This window comes from Siphateles boraxobius, unplaced genomic scaffold (assembly GCF_051911475.1).
Source record: "Siphateles boraxobius isolate OS27281-9 unplaced genomic scaffold, OSU_SipBor_1 65, whole genome shotgun sequence".
Classification (NCBI taxonomy): Eukaryota; Metazoa; Chordata; class Actinopteri; order Cypriniformes; family Leuciscidae; genus Siphateles; species Siphateles boraxobius.
Window position 1 is genome coordinate 13,062,859 of NW_027509192.1, and position 21,933 is coordinate 13,084,791.

A 21,933-nucleotide genomic window follows, 5' to 3' on the forward strand; every position below is an offset into this window, starting at 1 on the left:
ATGTGCCCGATAACCGATATGCAGAACCGATATTTATTTACTGTTATACTTCTGTTTTTGGCACAATTATTACAACACAAATGAACTGAACAAACCATTTTATTTATAACAATCACTCCCTCCTTGCATACAAAAAAAACCTTGATATTTATACACAAATAAATAGAGGGGTCTGAGTCCAAAAAATAAAGTGCACTGTTACTAAGTGTCTTTGTTTAAAAATAAAAGCTTTGATGAGGTAAAAAATAAAGCACAAAAACTATTCTAACATATTTGGATATGTTTATTTGTTTTCATAAATGGTAAACTAATCAAATTACAATACAAACATTTATATTATTACATTATATAATTTATATCTAAATTATACATATCATTTATAAGCATCAGCAGCAACAATGTTAACAATAGGCAAAATAAATGTTAAAAGTCTAATGTTTTCATATGGAAAAAATAATTGACAGGGGAGTCATATCACCTTTGCAGAAATGTAATTCATTTTAAACAGTTTTAGAAGGTTTATGTGCCGTTTAATAGGTTTAAACTAAGAGTGAGGAATAATTCACTGGGTAATATTAATTCACTGCATAATATTAGCTGGAATAGCCTATAACATCAGGAAAGTAACAAACAAAACAGCATATACATCTTTGCATTTTCCAACTAGTATGTTATTAATTATTATTAATATTTTTGTCTGTCTAGATCATGAAATGCTTTATGACAAAGTGCTGTTTATCTATGCATTTACAACAACTATAACATTAGGCTATACGTTACTCAACCGCGATCGCGCGTGCAGATAATAAATAATTAATTTCCACAAAGCGGTATATTTAGATGTGTATTAGCGAAATAATTGCTATGTAGTAAATTATAATATAATCTAGGGTGTTTAAACAAGATAATCTTGTCAAAAGTTTCATTCAGTGGCCGTGCTTGAGCATTCCTGATCATCAGTGAGTGCTCAGCAATATGAACGAACTTTTTTTTCGAGACTAATGGTGAGCAAATACAACAGATAGAGAATTAAATTCAGCGCTTTTATTTGCAACATGCACTCATTCATGTCTGTTTTATTTAATTAATGTAAAGTTACGTCTTTATTGGGGAAGGACGTGACGGATTACGCTACGTGGCTCAATGAGTTCGTCTCAATTTTTTAGAACCAAGCTGCATAAATAAACTATATCAGGCATTTATGTCTCAAATCTCATTTCTGCATGTCTGTTATGTTAAATAAAGTTGAATAATTAAAGCAAAGCAAGTAGAACATATACTTTACCTGTGCACAGAGTTGTTATTGACTGATCTCCTCAGACGCGGGCTGCAATGGCGGAATTCTCAAAACGGCCACAAGATGGCGCCGTTTATCGGAAAATCCGATATTACAAGACCGATTCCCGATTATGGGAAAATGCTTAAATATCGGGAAAAATATCGGTAAACCGATACATCGGTCGATCACTACTTGAAATTAGTCCACCCCGCAAGATTACTGTTATAAACATTAGCCTTGTCTAAAAGGCAAAGGGGGAGGTCAGGGCGGTGAAGACCCTTCGGGCGGCCAGGGCCTTGATGACCCTTCGGGCGGCCATGGCGGTGGAACAGGAACAAACCCTGGGTCAGGAACAGACACTGGCTCAGGCTCAGGAACAGACACCGACTCAAACACAGGTACAGACACCGGCTCAGGCTCAGGAACAGAAACAGGCTCAGGAACAGACAACGGCTCAGGCACAGGAACAGGCGCCGGCTCAGGCACAGGAACAGACACCGGCTCAAACACAGGTACAGCCACCCTTGAGGTGTGTGCCCCCCAGGCACGCAGAACCGTCACTACATAAAATGTGAAGACAGCCCGCCTAGCCGTGACAGGACTGATGGTGGTCGGCTCTGGATCAACCGGATCAGAGACCACCAAAGTCAGGTCCTCCGGGCTGACAGTGGGCTGTTCGGAGACGGCCTCTGGGCTGACAGGGGGCCTAAGGGAAGGACGTCAGGGCATTGCGGGACACAGGAAGTCCTCTTCCTCCTCCTCCGTTTCTGAGAGCGAGAGGGTGCTGGGCTGGACGGCGCCAGCAGTGAGGGCTCTGGGCTGGACGGCGCCAGAGGTGAGGGCTCTGGGCTGGACGTCGCCAGCGGTGAGGGCTCTGGGCTGGACGGCGCCAGTGGTGAGGGCTCTGGGCTGGACGGCGCCAGCGCTGAAGGCTCTGGGCTGGATGGCACCAGCGGTGGATGGAGCTCTGGGCTGGACATCACCAGCCCAGGGTCGAGGAGGGACCGAAACGGAGAGTGGTGCCGGCGCTCACCTCTAGCACCTCCTCTCCTGCGACCTCCACGGGTTCCAGAAAACCTAGCCAGACGGGTTCCTTCAAAAGACGGTCCGTCTCCGATGGAAAGGGGCTCGGGAGAATTTACCGCCTCTTGCACAAACCCGGCGGCTATGATCTCCTCAGTCCTCTGGGCCGCCATGGCAAAATAATAAAATAAAGATTTGGGCCCCGTGCTGCTGGATCCATTCATGGTCGAGTCCTTCTGTCATGATACAGTTTTTATTTGGGGCAATCCAAAATCATAGTCATCCAGGCAAAGGTTCAAAATCCATACAAGCAGTCCACAATAAGAAACAAAACAGGACAGACCTCCTAAGTGTAGTGACATTAAACAAGGACTCGACAACTAACACAGTAACAGACAGGGTATGTATACACACAGATACTAACAGGGTGACGGGAAACATGTTATAGTTATGTGTAAATGCATAGATAAACAGCACTTTGTCATAAAGCATTTCATGATCTAGACCGACAAAAATATTAATAATAATTAATAACATACTAGTTGGAAAATGCAATGATGTATATGCTGTTTTGTTTGTTACTTTCCTGATTTTATAGGCTATTCCAGCTAATATTATGCAGTGAATTAATATTACCCAGTGAATTATTCCTCACTCTTAGTTTAAACCTATTAAACGGCACATAAACCTTCTAAAACTGTTTAAAATGAATTACATTTCTGCAAAGGTGATATGACTCCCCTGTCAATTATTTTTTCCATATGAAAACATTAGACTTTTAACATTTATTTTGCCTATTGTTAACATTGTTGCTGCTGATGCTTATAAATGATATGTATAATTTAGATATAAATTATATAATGTAATAATATAAATGTTTTTATTGTAATTTGATTAGTTTACCATTTATGAAAACAAATAAACATATCCAAATATGTTAGAATAGTTTTTGTGCTTTATTTTTTACCTCATCAAAGCTTTTATTTTTAAACAAAGACACTTAGTAACAGTGCACTTTATTTTTTGGACTCAGACCCCTCTATTTATTTGTGTATAAATATCAAGGTTTTTTTTGTATGCAAGGAGGGAGTGATTGTTATAAATAAAATGGTTTGTTCAGTTCATTTGTGTTGTAATAATTGTGCCAAAAACAGAAGTATAACAGTAAATAAATATCGGTTCTGCATATCGGTTATCGGGCACATACACATGCAAATAATCTGTATCGGTATCGGTTATAAAAAATCAATATCGGTCGATCACTAATTTCAAGTAATGTAATTTTAGCCAGGTTTCTGTCAAACACAGCACATCTAGGTTATAATCTGTAATCATATCATTAACAATAAGTGCTTTTGAAGTAAGGGATTGAATATTCAGCAACCCAAGCTTTATCATTTGTTCATCTGTATTATTTCTGTGTTTTATTTGTTGAACATCAATAAAAAGTTTACCCTTAAATGGGTTTAGGAGTTTTTTGTATGTCCTAATTCGGGGAACAGACACAGTCTTTATATGATGATATCTAGGTGAAAGAGTCTCTATGTGATGGGATTTATCTGACCTCAGTGACGTGAGACAGCTAGAAGACGGTCAGTTTAGCCAGTCTGTCTGCTTCCTGACCTAAACTCCCCGGATTGTCATGCTAGAGCTCTAAGACTATGTGCCTGTAGCAATGTTCAGGGAAGAAGGAGGCGGGAACCGGCGAACATTCAAATAAACTTTATTAAAATAAAACAAACCAAACTAAAATACCGCCAGCAGCCCCTCGCGGACGACTGCTGGCTAAAATAAAACACAAATACAAAAAAACAAAACTCAACTAAAATACAGGCCTGTTCCTCTCTCGATCATTAACGTCGTTGCTCCTCCTTTATGCTTCCGCTCCTCCGTGAGAGATGCGAGACCGGTGTGCTTCACAGGTGTTGCTCATTAGCAATCGCACCACCGGCCTCGCGACGTTCTCTCACGTCCCTCGGCCGTCCTGTTCGCCACAGTGCCATATTTCTAGAGAGAAATATGGTGCTCTGTCTCCCGGCAAGCATGTGACTATGGTGGCTGGTGTCTCTATTTTCACGTTCTGTGTAATAGAATTGCCAATAACTTGGGCACATTCAACAGGATTCTCAGTGGGTGTTTCACTGAGTGGGGAGAACCTGTTTAATGTTGTAATCAGAATGGAAGAGCGATGTTTCGCCCCGCGACTGCAGCGTCTCACGGTCACCCAATTGCCCTGCTGCACGAGCTCTACAGCCGGAACTGAACATTGTACAGAGTTCACTAAGCTAGTCACATCCAAAGCAGTATCTAAAGCCCTTGCACTCTTACTATCCTCAATTAAAGTTTGAATGCGTGTCTCTAGTTCTGAAATCTTCTCCAAGCTGAAACAAGGAAACCATCAGCAGGAAAATTTGCAATGTTTAGATCAAACATAGAAACGGAACCAAGAACATGCAAAATGTTTGATAAATCTTTTCCTATTCAGGCCACAGAACAGTATACCAATGTCTACCCATGAATGAGCAACGAACTGAAATGAAGTTCAAAGGAAGTTGAAATTCCACTTGTTATTATAGCAGGTTTACAGACTGTCTAGATAATCATACACTCTTAGAAGAAGTTAATGTAGCACTTGAGTTCACACACTTTGTATTGGGGCTGCACAATGAATCGAAATAACATTAAATAAATATCTGTGTATTTTGGAATACTCATTTCAACATACTAACCATTTTTTTAAATATATATTTAAACAAAATAAGAAAAAATTGGACATTTTTATCCAATTTCTATAAAGGCAGCTTTTGTTATCAGTGGCGCGTGCTTTGTAACGGGCCTGTTGACTGACTTTTGAACATTTCCAGCCGGACGAACTGTGAGGGGGGCTGTTCGAAAACACTTAGTTCTCGCTCTGTCTGAGTAACTATAAAAACAGCGTTTTTCTGCAGTGGTGTGCGCCTTACAGCGGGCCCATTGGCTGCAGTTATATGTGGGGTTAATAGAAAAGTGGTCTTTTTGTGCTTTATTTGGGTTGCTGTTAAAACAGCGTTTGTTTGTGGGGGTGCGTGTTTTGTAACGGGCCCACTTACTACAGTTAAAACATCTCCAGTCACCTGAACTGAAGTGGGGACTGAGAGAAATGCACTAGCTTTCTTTGAGGGAGGTTTGGCCGCCGCAGAACTTTCCCTCCTGTTATTCGACTAGGAGGGCTTCGGAGGCTCAGGGTCCAACACAGGCTTAGGTCTGGGGCCCTGACACACCGGGAACGGGTAGTGCTTTGCAGGCTTTAGGCGTGTGGTAGATTTTTCCCTTAACCTGACTTAGGTTGAACCGAGTGTCCTTGACACCTGAACCTATCGAACACTATCACTTGGTGGTAAGGTCTCTAGTGTTTATTAACTCGCTCCACGCTATCACTTGGTGGTAAGGTCTCTAGTGTTTCGCTAAATGATGATATACTCAGTTGAGTTGCCTCTGAACGCGCAGGTTGACAACAATCTATCCCAGCCTAAGAGTCTCACAAAGAGTCGAATGACGTCTTGTCACCTATCAAACACAATCACTTGGTGGTAAGGTTTCTAGTGCTCTTAACTTGCTCCACACTATCACTTGGTGGTATGGTCTCTAGTGTTTCGCTAAATAAGTTGCTCTCTATATAACTTATTTGCTGCACAGCAATAATATACAGACAGAGTTCAGCAAATGTTTTAATCACGGCCGGGAGAGTACTCGAGCAGTTCTCAAAGCATCTCTCCCAAGAAGAAGCAAGGCCGGAGGATCACAGACAAATTCCATTGAGAATCCCACCAGTAAACAGGTATACAACCGTTTTTATAGAATAAGGGTATGGCAAAATTACATGAAAAATTACATAATTTCCCCACAATTTGATTGTTTTTTCATATGCAAACTCCCCTGTTACTAGGTAGGAGCAAATTTTTTTTTGAAAGGAGTTTCAAGTTTAGACATCTCTCTAGTTTCATTTCCCATATTTGTTATTTTTACACTCCCATAACCAAAGTCATGAGTTTTCAACTAAAGGGAAAACATACATTTCAAATTCAAAAGCATATGAATATTGTTCCTTCAAGAAAAATAAATGTTAGTTGATTAATTAAAAAAATCCATCACAGGTGTCAGTGAACTTCAGCCGCTGTACGGGGCTGAGAGGTTGGCGGCGCAGGCTTGGCTGGCTGAGGGGGTGGCGCTTTCTTGGGTCGCCCCGAAGCCGAACTCGAGCGTTTGGGCAGAAAATGTTTCACGGCCTGTGACGATTTCTGCGCTTCGGTAAAGCGCTCTGAGAATCCCTTCACTGCAGGGCTGAAGAGGCTGGTATTGGAGATTGGGGCATTAAGGATCCTTGATCTCCGTAAGGTTCAGCCAGAGGTGGCACTCCAGCACAACCAGACTGGCCATACCTCTGCCGATCGCCTGGGCGGTGGTTTTAGTGGCACCCAGGGCCAAGTCAGTGGTGCTTGAGCAAGTCCCAATAGTCTCAGGGTCCGGGCAGTCTCCTGCATAGAGCGGAGGAGTTTGGCCTGAAACACTTGAAGTATTGCCATGCATCGGCTGTGCAAAGCCGATGCAGCCTGGCCGGCGATGGTGTAAGTGCGACTGGCGAGGGCAGATGTCTTTCTGCAGGGCTTGGATCCGTGCACCACCTTAGTTCTCCATCCGCTAGAGGTGGGCAGGCAGAGATGCGCGGCCACAGCTTCCTCTAGGGGGGGCTAGGGGGGCTCCGTGTTGTAGCTCTTCTCCTCAGCACCGTCGATAGTTAGGAGCGTTGCGGAGGCTGAAGTCTTTAAGCGCTCAGAGTAAGGGGCGAGCCATGATTTGGTGACCTCGTCATGCACCTCGGGGAAGCAGGGTGCTGGACTTTGACGAAGGGTCTGCTGATGCCCTGGCAGAAACCATCCATCGAGATGGCTTCTGGTGGGCTCCTGAGGCGGAGACCACTCAATGTCGAGGCCCTTGATGGCTTTCGTGAGGACTAGGAGGGCTTCCGGGGCTCAGGGTCCAACACAAGCTTAGGTCCTCCCTGACACACCGGGAACGGGTAGTGCTTTGCAGGCTTTAGGCGTGTGGTAGATTTTTCCCTAAACCTGACTTAGGTTGAACCGAGTGTCCTTGACACCTGAACCTATCGAACACTATCACTTGGTGGTAAGGTCTCTAGTGTTTATTAACTCGCTCCACACTATCACTTGGTGGTAAGGTCTATAGTGTTTCGATAAATGATGATATACTCAGTTGAGTTGCCTCTGAACGCGCAGGTTGACAACAATCTAACCCAGCCTAAGAGTCTCACAAAGAGTCGAACGACGTCTTGTCACCTATCAAACACTATCACTATCACTTTCCCACAACGCTCCTAACTATCGATATTTGAATAAGTTCAACATCCCCTCTCGTTCTAACGCCGTCTCCGCTGGCTTGGGATTGAGGGGCGGGTTCAATTTACGACCCAGCCAATCTTCTGCCTCAGATGCAGCCAGAGACAGGCTGTCGTCATCATCTTCCTCAGATGCGCCAAACGAAACGAGTCCTGCCGCTTGGGAGGAGGGGCATAGATCAGTTTACGAGAAAAGCAGGGGGATCTCGCAAAGAGAGAGGAAGGCACGTGGGGACTGGGCCGGCGGTGGCTCGCTCGGTTCAGGCACCCTTTGACCTCATCGCTTCTTCCGTCGAGGCTCGATGAGGGAAGGAAGCGCGGGAGCGCGAGGGGCAGAGTCGCCGTCCAAGAGGAGAGCTAGCCGCGAGTGCAGGATGGAGATTGGCAGGCTCTCACAGTGCGGGCAGCCGCCATTGTTGAGTGCAGTCTCCGCATGGGCGAAGGCCAGGCATGTGGCGTACTCACTGCTTATATAGCCATAAGCCACGCCCATTCTGGCAGGTTTTGACGCACCCTGGGCGCGAAACGACCCAATTGGTTCGTGTGTCTCAGCCGCCTCGCCATAGGTTAGTGCTCTGGGCTCGCTGTGCACCTGCACTGCGTTTTAAAATAATGGCATCAATATTCTTGAGAAAAGGAGTTTTCCCACTACGTATAGCTACACAATACGAGGTGAACATTCTCGAAAGGGAACATTCTCGAAAGGTTCTCTTTAGGTTATAAAATACATAACTTGCATGGAATGTTTGAAGGCTCTCTTTAGGTTATAGAATATACAGGTCCTTCTAAAAAAATTAGCATATTGTAATAAAGTTCATTATTTTCCATAATGTAATGATAAAAATTAAACTTTCAAATATTTTAGATTCATTGCACACCAACTGAAATATTTCAGGTCTTTTATTGTTTTAATACTGATGATTTTGGCATACAGCTCATGAAAACCCAAAATTCCTATCTCAAAAAATTAGCATATCATGAAAAGGGTCTCTAAATGAGCTAATAACCTAATCATCTTAATCAACTAATTAACTCTAAACACCTGCAAAAGAGTCCTGAGGCTTTTAAAAACTCCCAGCCTGTTTCATTACTCAAAACCGCAATCATGGGTAAGACTGCCGACCTGACTGCTGTCCAGAAGGCCATCATTGACACCTTCAAGCAAGAGGGTAAGACACAGAAAGAAATTTCTGAACAAATAGACTGTTCCCAGAGTGCTGTATCAAGGCACCTCAGTGGGAAGTCTGCGGGAAGGAAAAAGTGTGGCAAAAAACGCTGCACAACGAGAAGATGTGACCGGACCCTGAGGAAGATTGTGGAGAAGGACGGATTCCAGACCTTGGGGGACCTGCGGAAGCAGTGGACTGAGTCTGGAGTAGAAACATCCAGAGCCACCGTGCACAGGCGTGTGCAGGAAATGGGCTACAGGTGCCGCATTCCCCAGGTCCAGCCACTTTTGAACCAGAAACAGCGGCAGAAGCACCTGACCTGGACTGTTGCTCAGTGGTCCAAAGTACTTTTTTCGGATGAAAGCAAATTTTGCATGTCATTCGGAAATCAAGGTGCCAGAGTCTGGAGGTAGACTGGGGAGAAGGAAATGCCAAAATGCCTGAAGTCCAGTGTCAAGTACCCACAGTCAGTGATGGTCTGGGGTGCCATGTCAGCTGCTGGTGTTGGTCCACTGTGTTTTATCAAGGGCAGGGTCAATGCAGCTAGCTATCAGGAGATTTTGGAGCACTTCATGCTTCCATCTGCTGAAAAGCTTTATGGAGATGAAGATTTCATTTTTCAGCATGACCTGGCACCTGCTCACAGTGCCAAAACCACTGGTAAATGGTTTACTGACCATGGTATTACTGTGCTCAATTGGCCTGCCAACTCTCCTGACCTGAACCCCATTGAGAATCTGTGGGATATTGTGAAGAGAAAGTTGAGAGACGCAAGACCCAACACTCTGGATGAGCTTAAGGCCGCTATCGAAGCATCCTGGGCCTCCATAACACCTCAGCAGTGCCACAGGCTGATTGCCTCCATGCCACGCCACATTAAAGCAGTCATTTCTGCAAAAGGATTCCCGACCAAGTATTGAGTGCATAACTGAACATAATTATTTGAAGGTTGACTTTTTTCTGTATTAAAAACACTTATTTTATTGGTCGGATGAAATATGCAAATTTTTTTAGATTTTCATGAGCTGTATGCCAAAATCATCAGTTTTAAAACAATAAAAGACCTGAAATATTTCAGTTGGTGTGCAATGAATCTAAATATTTGAAAGTTTAATTTTTATCACAACATTATGGAAAATAATGAACTTTATCACAATATGCTATTTTTTTTAGAAGGACCTGTATAACCTGCTGAGAACATCCTGGGATGGTTCTCTTGGTTTCAAAAAAGAACACCTACAGTTACACCTACAGAGAATGTTCGACATTCTTATTTGGTTCTCAAAAAAAGAACCAAATGGTAAACAAATGGGAACGTTAGGAGGACGTCCTGTGTTTGCAGGTGTAATGGAGGTAGGCCAGTAAGAGGCGCTGGCCTCAAGAGGTGCTAGCGAGTAGGACCGGTCTTTAGTGTCCTAGTTAGCTTCCCCAGCTCCCACAGCAGAGACCCAGCAGAATATTTTTTGTAGCTTGCGTGTGTCTGTACAAAAATATACTTCACATCTTCAGTGAATCAATCACTTGTATCATTATTCTTTATCTTCATTTAACAATTAACCAACATTTGACTGTACACAGACACCATCTTTTAAGCATGTTTTTGCCTCTAATTATAGTTAAGATCCAAGGAAATGTCACTTAATTGTCCCCATAAAAATTAATTTGTGGCTGGTAACCAGGGCTTCCTCCATGGATGAGTGGTCCCTACCTTGCCATTCAACACTGTCCCTCTGTCTGCTGAACTATATAAGGAAGAATTGTACTTCTAATGTGAAACTGGTCTTGAATCACTTACTAAAGCAGAATGTTGGAGAATTACAGGCTTGTTCTGCTATTATCCAAGGAGACATGGAAGGAGTGAACAAGGACATTTTCAGGAATCTCTTGGCCTCCAAAAGAAACCCCATTTTTGCTACCCAAGTCATTCTATCTCAACGCAACCAAGGATTTTCCATCCTACATCCGAGACAGAGGGTTTCTGACGCTTTCTCTCAGTAAAGAGGAGAGAGATTTCCTCATTGCTTACTCCATGGTGATCCATGAGAAGATATAGATGTTTGAAAGGCTCTAAGAGCCATTTACACTCCTGACAATGTGTACTGTGTTCATGTGGACCAGAGGTCTCCTGAGATCTTTAAAGAAGCAGTTAGGGCCATTGCATCCTGTCTGACCAACGTGTTTGTGGCCAGCAAACTGGAGAATATGATCTAAGCCTTGTAACTGTCACATGTCTGTCCTGTCTTGTTATGCACATGGGTGTTTTGTTATTTTGAGCCATGTGCTCTTGTCATTGTTTAATCCCTCCCCCTTGTTATCTGATTATTGGTTTAATTGCTCCACCTGTCTGTCTCGTTACCCTCCTTTGTTTGCCTCCCTATTTAGTCTTCCTGTGTTTGCTGTCCTGTGCTCGTTCGTTGTATTTGTTACGTGTATTCGTCGTCTTGAGTTCTGTTCCTGCCCTGCCTTGTTTGTTCTGGATTAAGTTTGTACGTTGTAGTTTTCTTTTGTTTATTTTATGTTTTTGTCTTTATTAAATACTTCTTACTCTGCACTTGAATCCACGGATTTATTCCACACCACGCACCGTGACAGAACGAACGAGCCATTATGTGGATTCAGCGGAGCGAACTTTGTCCTGCAGAAAGGGAGAATGGGATTTCTCTTTTAAAATATTTCTCCCTGTGCGCTCAAAGGAATGAGGAGAGGAGGGCAGCAGAGTCTTCTCCACTGGTCTCTTCGGGAAGAGAATCATCGTCACTGGATCCATCCAGTGTTGGTACTCCGTCGATGGTTTTAGCCAGCCCTGTCGATGGTTTTAGCCAGTCTGCGCATATCCGTCAGAAGGGACAGAGGAGGAAGAGGAGACCTGCGCCTGTCCATTCGGAGACCGTTCACGTCCCGTCTGCCCAGTCAGAGACCGTTCACGTCCCGTCTGCCCAGTCAGAGACTGTTCACGTCCCGTCTGCCCAGTCAGAGACTGTTCACGTCCCGTCTGCCCAGTCAGAGAGTGTTCACGTCCCGTCTGCCCAATCAGAGACTGTTCACGTCCCGTCTGCCCAGTCAGAGATTGTTCACGTCCCGTCTGCCCAGCGAGAGACTGTTCACGTCCCGTCTGCCCAGCGAGAGACGGTTCACGTCCCGTCTGCCCAGCGAGAGACGGTTCACGTCCCGTCTGCCCAGCGAGAGACGGTTCACGTCCCGTCTGCCCAGCGAGAGACTGTTCACGTCCCGTCTGCCCAGCGAGAGACTGTTCACGTCCCGTCTGCCCAGCGAGAGACTGTTCACGTCCCGTCTGCCCAGCGAGAGACTGTTCACGTCCCGTCTGCCCAGCGAGAGACTGTTCACGTCCCGTCTGCCCAGCGAGAGACTGTTCACGTCCCGTCTGCCCAGCGAGAGACTGTACACGTCCCGTCTGCCCAGCGAGAGACTGTTCACGTCCCGTCTGCCCAGCGAGAGACGGTTCACGTCCCGTCTGCCCAGCGAGAGACGGTTCACGTCCCGTCTGCCCAGCGAGAGACGGTTCACGTCCCGTCTGCCCAGCGAGAGACGGTTCACGACCCGTCTGCCCAGCGAGAGACTGTTCACGTCACGTCTGCCCAGCGAGAGACGGTTCACGTCACGTCTGCCCAGCGAGAGACGGTTCACGTCACGTCTGCCCAGCGAGAGACTGTTCACGTCATGTCTGCCCAGCGAGAGACTGTTCACGTCACGTCTGCCCAGCGAGAGACTGTTCACGTCACGTCTGCCCAGCGAGAGACTGTTCACGTCACGTCTGCCCAGCGAGAGACTGTTCAAGTCACGTCTGCCCAGCGAGAGACTGTTCACGTCACGTCTGCCCACGTCTGCCCAGCGAGAGACAGTACACGCTCTGTCTGCCCAGTCAGAGACTGAGCACGTCCAGTCTGACCAGTCTGAAATAGATCCGGAAATGCCCATTTGTGTGGCCGCCAAGGCAGTTATGGACTATCTGGAGCGTCTGGCTCGGATCCTGGACATGCCCGTGTCTGCTGTTCTAGAGCCGGAGGCAGAGCCAGTGCCTGTTCCTGAGCCGGAGGCAGAGCCAGTGCCTGTTCCTGAGCCGGAGGCAGAGCCAGTGCCTGTTCCTGAGCCGGAGGCAGAGCCAGTGCCTGTTCCTGAGCCGGAGGCAGAGCCAGTGCCTGTTCCTGAGCCGGAGGCAGAGCCAGTGCCCGTTCCTGAGCCGGAGGCAGAGCCAGTGCCCGTTCCTGAGCCGGAGGCAGAGCCAGTGCCCGTTCCTGAGCCGGAGGCAGAGCCAGTGCCCGTTCCTGAGCCGGAGGCAGAGCCAGTGCCCGTTCCTGAGCCGGAGGCAGAGCCAGTGCCCGTTCCTGAGCCGGAGGCCGAGCCAGTGCCCGTTCCAGAGCTGGAGCCAATGTCTGTTCCAGAGCCAGTGCCAGTGTTTGTTTCTGTGTTTGTGTCTGTTCTTGTGGCTGTTACAGTTTTGGTGTCTGTTCCTGAGCCGGTGTCTGTTCCTGAGCCGGTGTCTGTTCCTGAGCCGGTGTCTGTTCCTGAGCCGGTGCCTTGTCCAGAGCCGGAGCCAATGTCTGTTCCAAAGCCAGTGCCTTTTCCAGTGCATGAGCCGGGGTCTGTTCATGAGCCGGTGTCTGTTGCTGTTCCTGTGCCATGGTCGCCCTCGCCCTGGTCGTCACCGCCCTGGCCGCCCGAGGGGTCTTCACCGCCCTGGCTGCCCGAGGGGTCTTCACCGCCCTGGCCGCCCGAGGGGTCTTCACCGCCCTGGCCACCCGAGGGGTCTTCACCGCCCTGGCCCCCCGAGGGGTCTTCACCGCCCTGGCCGCCCGATGGGACGTCTGCTTCGCCCTGGCCGCCCGATGGGACGTCTGCTTCGCCCTGGCCGCCTGATGGGTCGTCTGCTTCGCCGTGGCCGCCCGATGGGTCGTCTGCTTTGCCCTGGCCGCCCGATGGACTGTCTGCTTCGCCCTGGCCGCCCGATGGACTGTCTGCTTCGCCCTGGCCCCCGGCTAAACCATCACCCCATGTTTCTGTTCCCTTTCATGGACCTGGACCCCCATCCCTCCCCCTGATCCTCCACCATTCCACCTCCCTCCTGAACTCTCGTGTTGTGTGTTTTGCCCTGGTCTGTCTCTCCTGTTTCCCCCCTGGCCTGTCCCTCCTGTACCACCCGGGTCGGATGGAGCGTCTGGTAGCCGCTCCGTAGGGAGGGGGTTATGTCACATGTCTGTCCTGTCTTGTTATGCACATGGGTGTTTTGTTATTTTGAGCCATGTGCTCTTGTCATTGTTTAATCCCTCCCCCTTGTTATCTGATTATTGGTTTAATTGCTCCACCTGTCTGTCTCGTTACCCTCCTTTGTTTGCCTCCCTATTTAGTCTTCCTGTGTTTGCTGTCCTGTGCTCGTTCGTTGTATTTGTTACGTGTATTCGTCGTGTTGAGTTCTGTTCCTGCCCTGCCTTGTTTGTTCTGGATTAAGTTTGTACGTTGTAGTTTTCTTTTGTTTATTTTATGTTTTTGTCTTTATTAAATACTTCTTACTCTGCACTTGAATCCACGGATTTATTACACACCACGCACCGTGACAGTAACAACTGAGACAAATCAGACAATAATCTTTAAAACTCACTCTGGGATCTATGGTCCCATCCCCCCAACAAGGGCAAGAGGGGTCTTGATTACCATGACTACGATCAGATAAGTTGGTTTTATTGCTGTTAAAAATGTGGTCACGTGGAAAAAGCAGAGGCCATAGAAAAGACCCATAGCCCTTAAAACAGATTTTGCATCAATTTATGGACGCACTGACCTATAAGTGAACATGCACCCCAGGACACTGTGTGAATGATTTACTGTCTTGTGTACTATTGTGTCTTTGATACTACAGTATGTATTTTATTATACAACCAACGGTGAATGTAACCCCACCTGTATCGTGTCTCCTATCTAATTAATCCTCATTTAATGACACACACTTTAGTGTACATCACCCTCTTTTAGAATGCAGTGTTTGTTTGTTATATCTATCTGAGTATAAATGGACTCAAACCCTAACCCATATGTCTACCACACTTGAGATAGCATCATAAATCCTCCCAACAGAGGAATCTCCCGCTTAGAAATTCCCCATTTCTTATTGGTTGAGCCAACCCTGAAAGGTGGGACCTTTCTCAGGCTTTAAATGGCCTCTACACAACCCCTTCCGTCTCTTGGCCTTATCAGTACGTTTGGGGTGCGGTGCTGTCCTGCGTGGCCTCAGCAGGCCCCAGGGCATCAGGCCTTGACTCACAACCAGCCATGTGCTCATGGAGAGAGAGGACTTTCAACCTTAACAGAGTAGAACTTACCATGCAAGTTCATCATATCTTCATCATCCAACGGAGAAAACAATTCAACTTCAACGCTTGACACTCACAGAACCATCAAGACCCTATTTCTGGAACTTCAAGAAATGCTTTCACTGTAAAAGGCCATGCAAGTATACATTTAATGAGGTGCTCTTAAAATAATAAGCTGATGGTTCTTTTCATGTTCAATTAATCTTTTCCGTAGCTTCATTTCATTTCCGGTTTCATTCTGTCATTTACCATCTACCCATGTATGTGTAATTGTTTGAATGTTAGTTATGTGTTCGTGATTTAGTTAATAAAACTTGTGCACAATATGTATTTGGTTCTGATTCTCTGTTTGCAAAAAAAGTTTATTTTACGATCTTGATCTTGTTACATGCTTCTAAGCGCGGTACATGCTAATAAAGAATATTTTTTCTGTGGCCATGAAAGATACCCTTTTCTTAGAATAAATGAATAATCAAAAGAGTTTGTTGGGCGAATTGATTAATTGATTGTAATATTAATTTAGCTACATCAAGTTAATCCAATTAACTGACCCAAATATTCATAATTAATCATAACTTATGAGTTATTTTTAATATTTCCCCTTTGAGCTAACTCGTTACAGCCTCCTGGTCTTGAGATCAAAGGGACATCAACTGCATGCAGGATCTGCTCAAGTCACCCATCCAGTGGAGGTATCTGCTCAACACCTGTGATACTGATTTCCCCATTAAAACCAATGCTGAAATGGTTCAGATTCGAAAACACCTGAACGGAAAGAACAGTTTGGTGTCAGACGCCGTAGAGTCTAAAAATGTGCGCTGGCAGTATCATCGCAATGTTACGAACGTTGCGATTCGGACCGATGTTAGAAAGTCACCCCCGCCAATAGAGAGCCTAAGTCCCTCCCCTCCGCTTCCGGCTCATGGGACCTTATTTCGGAAAAAATATGTATGGTAGTCAATGGTGAGAGACAACTTATCTTTTTATTCCATCTGAACTGTGCCCTGAATTACACATATGATGTTTGTCAATTTAAAAGATAATTATGAAAGTCCAGAAAGTCACAGTTTGTCACAAAACAGAAGAGTAACATTTAGTTTTATGTGAAAATCGCTCAATGAACTATCTCTCGTCTCGCACTACATACGTCACCAAGCTCGTATGTGTGCAGTCTGGTACAAAACACACAGGCATGACGGCGTAACTTTACAATTATAACGTTAGACTATAGAAAAAATGAAAGACGTTAGCTTCAGTAATGTTAGCTTCATTCAATGAGAGAAAAGGTATGATGTCATATGATGCCTTTTGGGTTGGTAGTCTTTGTAATTACGTATTTTCACAGTCTTATAACTCAACAGTTTTACATCAAACTGTTTTACATCGACTTTCTTGACTTTAAAATGTATCTTTTAAATTGACAAACATCATATGTGTAATTCAGGGCACAATTCAAACGGGATCCAAATATTTGTTGTCTCTCGCCATTGACTGCCATAGAATATTTTTCCGAAATAAGGTCCCATGGTGGTCCACCGGAAGGGGAGGGACTTGGGTCTTACCCTTACCTTTCGATAGTCCACACAGAACCGGATCGAGACGTTGGTTTTAGGGACTAAAACTATCGGGCTCGCCCAGTCACTGTTGGACTCTTCTATTACCCTTGTGTCTGTATAGAGAGCCCTATGTTCTCAGGAAATGCTTACTTTGTGGTTTCAAGAGAGTTTGTGTATTGTAACCCAGGCCACCAGTAAATGAGTTAAGAGTTGGAAAAAGTTAAGAAAAAGAAAGAATTAAAGTGTACTAGAAAGAAACGCGATTCATCCAATCACTGATTGTACTGCAGTGACTAACACCCCTGAGAGCCAATAGTGGTGGCGCATTTCGATTGCACCGGTGCCGCTGTCAGCATGAGCAGGCGAGAGAGTGTGTCAAATAAGAACAGATCAGATGAGAAAGCAGCACGGAGCATTTCTCCAGAAACTCCTTGCACTAAACGATAATCATAATCTAACGAAATCCCAGATTGATAAGTGAATATGTGATGCAATCTCGCTTTGGCTGGGTTTTCTTGTTCTCTTTTTTCCCCTATGTAAACGTGATCGGCAAGTGTATCCTCTTTTGTGCCTGTGGTAAGGTTCAATGTGTGGAAGGAAGAAGACAGGGTCGGCGAGACTGGGACTCGTACTTTATTAACTCAAAATGTAAAAAGAAAACAAAAGATGCGCCACATGCGCATTCACCGTAGCCTCGGCTACAGCAACGTTCACAGAACGCTCTTCCCGCTGAGTCAGCTTTCAGTTCACTTAGAAGAACGCTCTTCCCGCTGTACCAGCTCTCAGTTCACTTTAGACGAACATTCTTCCCGCTGTACCAGCTCTCGGTTCACTTTAGACGAAAACTCTTCCCGCTGTACCAGCTCCCAGTTCACGTGTTGTGTACGAGTCCCTAGTCCTTTTCTCTCGCTCTCTCATTCCCGCCGGCTTATATGCGGTCTCTCAACGCCAATTACTGCAATCAGACACAGGTGTTCATCATCTGCACTTGACCTACTTACTCACCGCGCGACTCCCTCCTTTCTCTCCGGCTACAGACTTCACAAAACCATGCCTCCCTCGCCACAGTGCCATAAATAATCCTTTGGAGATTAATCGTCTGCCTAATGGATGCAATTAAATGTGCACAAATGGAGAGCATGGAACTGTTTCCGAATCGTAATTTGAAAACATCAGCTGGTAGGATATTTCCAATTTTATTTTGTTTTTCAGACTCAAAGGACTTTGATTCGTGGAATTGATTGATTTTTGAAATGGAGGGACTTGTTTTTTGTACTTGAACTGATTGAGAGAAGTTTGAACAACTCTTTAAACTGAATCATTTGATTCATGAACTCAGATCCACTGAGCAGTTTGATTCATGAACTTTGTTAATCTGAATCAATTCATCTTTCCAGCGTTTCCAATCCATATTGTTGAACATACTACTTACCTTTGAAAGAAAAGGTGGTTTATTGGAAGGAATTATGAATCGCATTGTGTTTTGAGTCAAATCCAATATCTGATTACATTTCCTTTTGTACATTTGGGTTATTGAATGTATTGTTTTATTATTTTAAGTTACTTGGGTCAAGGTGAAAGAAACAGACACAGTATTGTGTTTGAGAGTTTTTTTTTCTTCATAAATTGTATGAAAACTGCAGAACTTCAATTGAATCAAAGCTTTTCGGCTGTTGAATCATCCATCCTAAAAGAAACAACACGAGTCGGTGATGTCTGTTTTGATTTACTGACTGTTATCAATTGTTCATTGTGGCGAACAGGACGAGGCCGAGGGACGTGAGAGAACGGCGCGAGGCCGCTGGTGCGAGTGTTAACGAGTAACACCTGTGAGGCACACCGGTCTCGCATCTCTCACGGAGGAGCGGAAGCATAAAGGAGGAGCGACGACGTGGATGATCGAGAGAGGAACCGGCCTGATTTTATGTTGTGTTTTGTTTTATTTCCGGTAGCCAGCAGTCGTCCGCGAGGGGCTGCTGGCGGTTCTTTTTGGTTTGTGTTTGTTTTATTTTAATAAAGTCTTTAACTGTTCGCCGGTTCCCGTCGCCTCCTTCCCTGAACTTTGCTACATTCAAATTTGTCACTCATCTTTCTGAAGCAAAATACGAACTATTTTCTTTATCAATGTATTTTATCTTTGAATCAGAACAAAATTGCGTCGACTATACATTCACCTGTTGCACCATTTCCTCCCTCCAGTAGACGTTCCTTGCTTCTGATTCAATTAGGCCCTACCGAATATTGTAACTGGGTGTATCAGAATCAGAATCAGAAAGAGCTTTATTGCCAAGTGTGTTTGCACACACAAGGAATTTGTTTTGGTGCTGAGGCTTCCAGTGGACTATACAAATACAACAAGAAACATGAAATATAATACTACAAATTATAAGAATAAAGAATAAAAATATAAATATATGAGAATAAAAGTATCACAGATGGGTTTAGTCAGAATAGACATTTCCAGATTTACAGATTATGAACATATTTACAGTGTTTTGAATATAATAAATAAATCTAAATATAAGTATAAGTATCACCTGAGTTGTAGGATATTGCACTAAACAGTGGGAGTATTGCACTTAAAGGCATATGCCTTGGGAGGTGTGTTAACTGTTCAGAAGGGAAATGGCCTGTGGGAAGAAACTGTTTCTGTGCCGAGATGTTCTTGTGGCCAGTGATCTAAGTCTCCGTCTTGACGGTAACAGTTCAAAGAGGTGGTGTCCAGGGTGAGTGGAGTCTGTGATGATTTTACCTTCCTCACTCTGGAAGAGTAACGGTCCTGGAGGTTTGACAGGGGGGCACCAATGATCCTCTCTGCAGTCCGGACTGTCCGTTGTAGTCTCCTGATGTCTGATTTGGTAGCTGAACCAAACCAGACAGTGATGGAAGTGCATAAGACAGACTCAATGACGGCTGAGAAGAACTGAATCAGCAGCTCCTGTGGCAAGTTGAACTTCCTCAGCTGGCGAAGGAAGTACAGTCTCTGCTGGGTCAATGTGATTGTCCCACTTCAGATCCTGAGAGATGGTAGTGCCCAGGAACCTGAATGACTCCACTGCTTCCACAGTGCTGTTCATGATGGTGAGTGGGGGGAGTGCTGGGCTGTTCCTCCTGAAGTCCACTATTATCTCTACTGTTTTGAGCGTGTTCAGCTCAAGGTTGTTGTAACTGCACCAGACAGCCAGCTGTTCAACCTCCAGTCTGTAAGCAGACTCGTCACCGTTCCGGATGAGACCGATGACAGTGGTGTCGTCGGCAAATTTCAGGAGCTTGACAGAGGAGACTTTAGAGGTGCAGTCATTAGTGTACATGGAAAAGAGCAGTGGGGAGAGAACGCACCCTTGAGGGGCGCCAGTGCTGGTGGTGAGAGTCCTGGATGTGTGTTTCCCCAGTCTCACTCGCTGCTGCCGGTCAGTCAGGAAGCTGGAGATCCACTGACAGATCGAGGATGGTATGGAGAGCTGGGTCAGTTTGGCTGTGAGAAGATCAGGCATGATGGTATTAAAGGCCGAACTGAAGTCCACAAAGAGGATCCTTGCATAAGTCCCAGGTCTGTCGAGATGTTGCAGGATATAATGCAGTCCCATGTTGACTGCATCATCCACAGACCTGTTTGCTCTGTAAGCAAACTGAAAGGGATCCAGCAGGGGTCCAGTGATGTCCTTCTGGTGGGCCAGCACCAGTCTTTCAAACGACTTCATGACCACAGACGTGAGAGCGACAGGTCTGTAGTCATTAAGTCCAGTGATTTTTTTTTTTTTTGGGGGACAGGAATGATAGTGGAGCGTTTGAAGCAGCAGGGAACTTCACACTGCTCCAATAATCTATTGAAGATCTGTGTGAAGACCGGGGCCAGTTGGTCAGCACAGGCTTTTAAACAAGCAGATGAGATGCCGTCTGGGCCTGAGGCTTTCCTAGTCTTCTGTTATTTGAAGACTCTGCTCACGTCCTCCACATAGACCTTAAGCTCAGGTTGGATTGCAGGAGGGGGGAGTGGGAGTGCAGGAGGTGATGGTGAATGTGTGAAGTGCAGGTTAGAGCCGGTGTGTGGTGTGAATGTGAACTTTTCAAACCTGCAATAAAATGAATTTAAATCATCAGCCAGGTGTTGATTGTCCACAGATCGGGGGGATGGTGACTTGTAGTTGGTGATGTTCCTCAGGCCATTCCAGACTGATAATGGGTCGTTGGATGAAAACTGGTTTTTCAGTTTTTTAGAGTAGCTTCTTTTAGCAACTCTGATCTCCTTTGTCAGTCTGTTTCTGGCCTGGTTATACAAGATTGTATCCCCACTTCTGTAAGCATCCTCGTTGGCATGACAAAGGTGTTTGAGTTTCCCAGTAAACCATGGTTTATCATTAGTGAATGATAAAATGTCCTGGTAGGAATGCATGTATCCTCATAGAAACTTATATATGATGTTACAGTATCTGTGAGCTCATCCAGACCGGTGGTAGCAGCTTCAAAAACAGTCCAATCAATGCAATCAAAGCAGGCCTGTAGATCCTGCTCTGCTTCATTAGTCCATCTTTTAACTGTCCTTAACACAGGTTTAGCTGATTTCAGTTTCTGCCTGTAGGTCGGAATAAGATGAACCAAACAGTGATCAGAGTTAAAGCTAAAGCTGCTTGTGAAACGGAGTGATACGCATTCCTTATTGTGGTGTAACAGTGGTCCAGTATATTACTGTCTCTGCTGGGACATGTAACGTGCTGTCTGTATTTTGGTAGTTCACGGGAAAGATTTGCTTTGTTAAAATCCCCAATAATTATTAGAAGAGAGTCCGGGTGCCTTTGTTCCGTTTCAGATATTTGTTCAGCCAGCTGTTGTAGTGCCGCGCTCACGCACGCGTCTGGAGGGATGTAAACATTCACGAGAATGAAAGAGGAAAACTCCGGTGGCGAGTAGAAAGGTTTGCAATTAATGAAATGGGTCTCTAAGTTAGGAGAGCATATCTTGTTCAGTGCTGTTATATCTGAACACCAATTTTCGTTAATGTAGAAACACAATCCACCACCTCTTGTTTTCCCCGTTAGCTCCGCGATGCGATCCGCTCGGAACAGCTGGAAGCCCGGCAGATGTATTGCTTTGTCCGGTATGGCTTGACTCAGCCAGGTTTCAGTGAAGCACAGAGCAGCAGAGTTAGAAAAATCCTTGTTAATCCTTGTGAGGAGAATAGTTCGTCCATTTT

General features: G+C 45.3%; 1 protein-coding gene and 1 pseudogene across 2 annotated transcripts in view; both read left to right on the top strand.

The window, feature by feature from the left end:
• LOC143721031 (beta-1,3-galactosyl-O-glycosyl-glycoprotein beta-1,6-N-acetylglucosaminyltransferase 3-like) overlaps positions 1–21,933 on the top strand; it is a 101,763-nt gene that overhangs the window by 56,917 nt on the left and 22,913 nt on the right. The gene's annotated exons all lie outside the window — the stretch shown is intronic.
• On the top strand, positions 10,553–16,940 carry LOC143721262 (beta-1,3-galactosyl-O-glycosyl-glycoprotein beta-1,6-N-acetylglucosaminyltransferase 3-like; annotated as a pseudogene).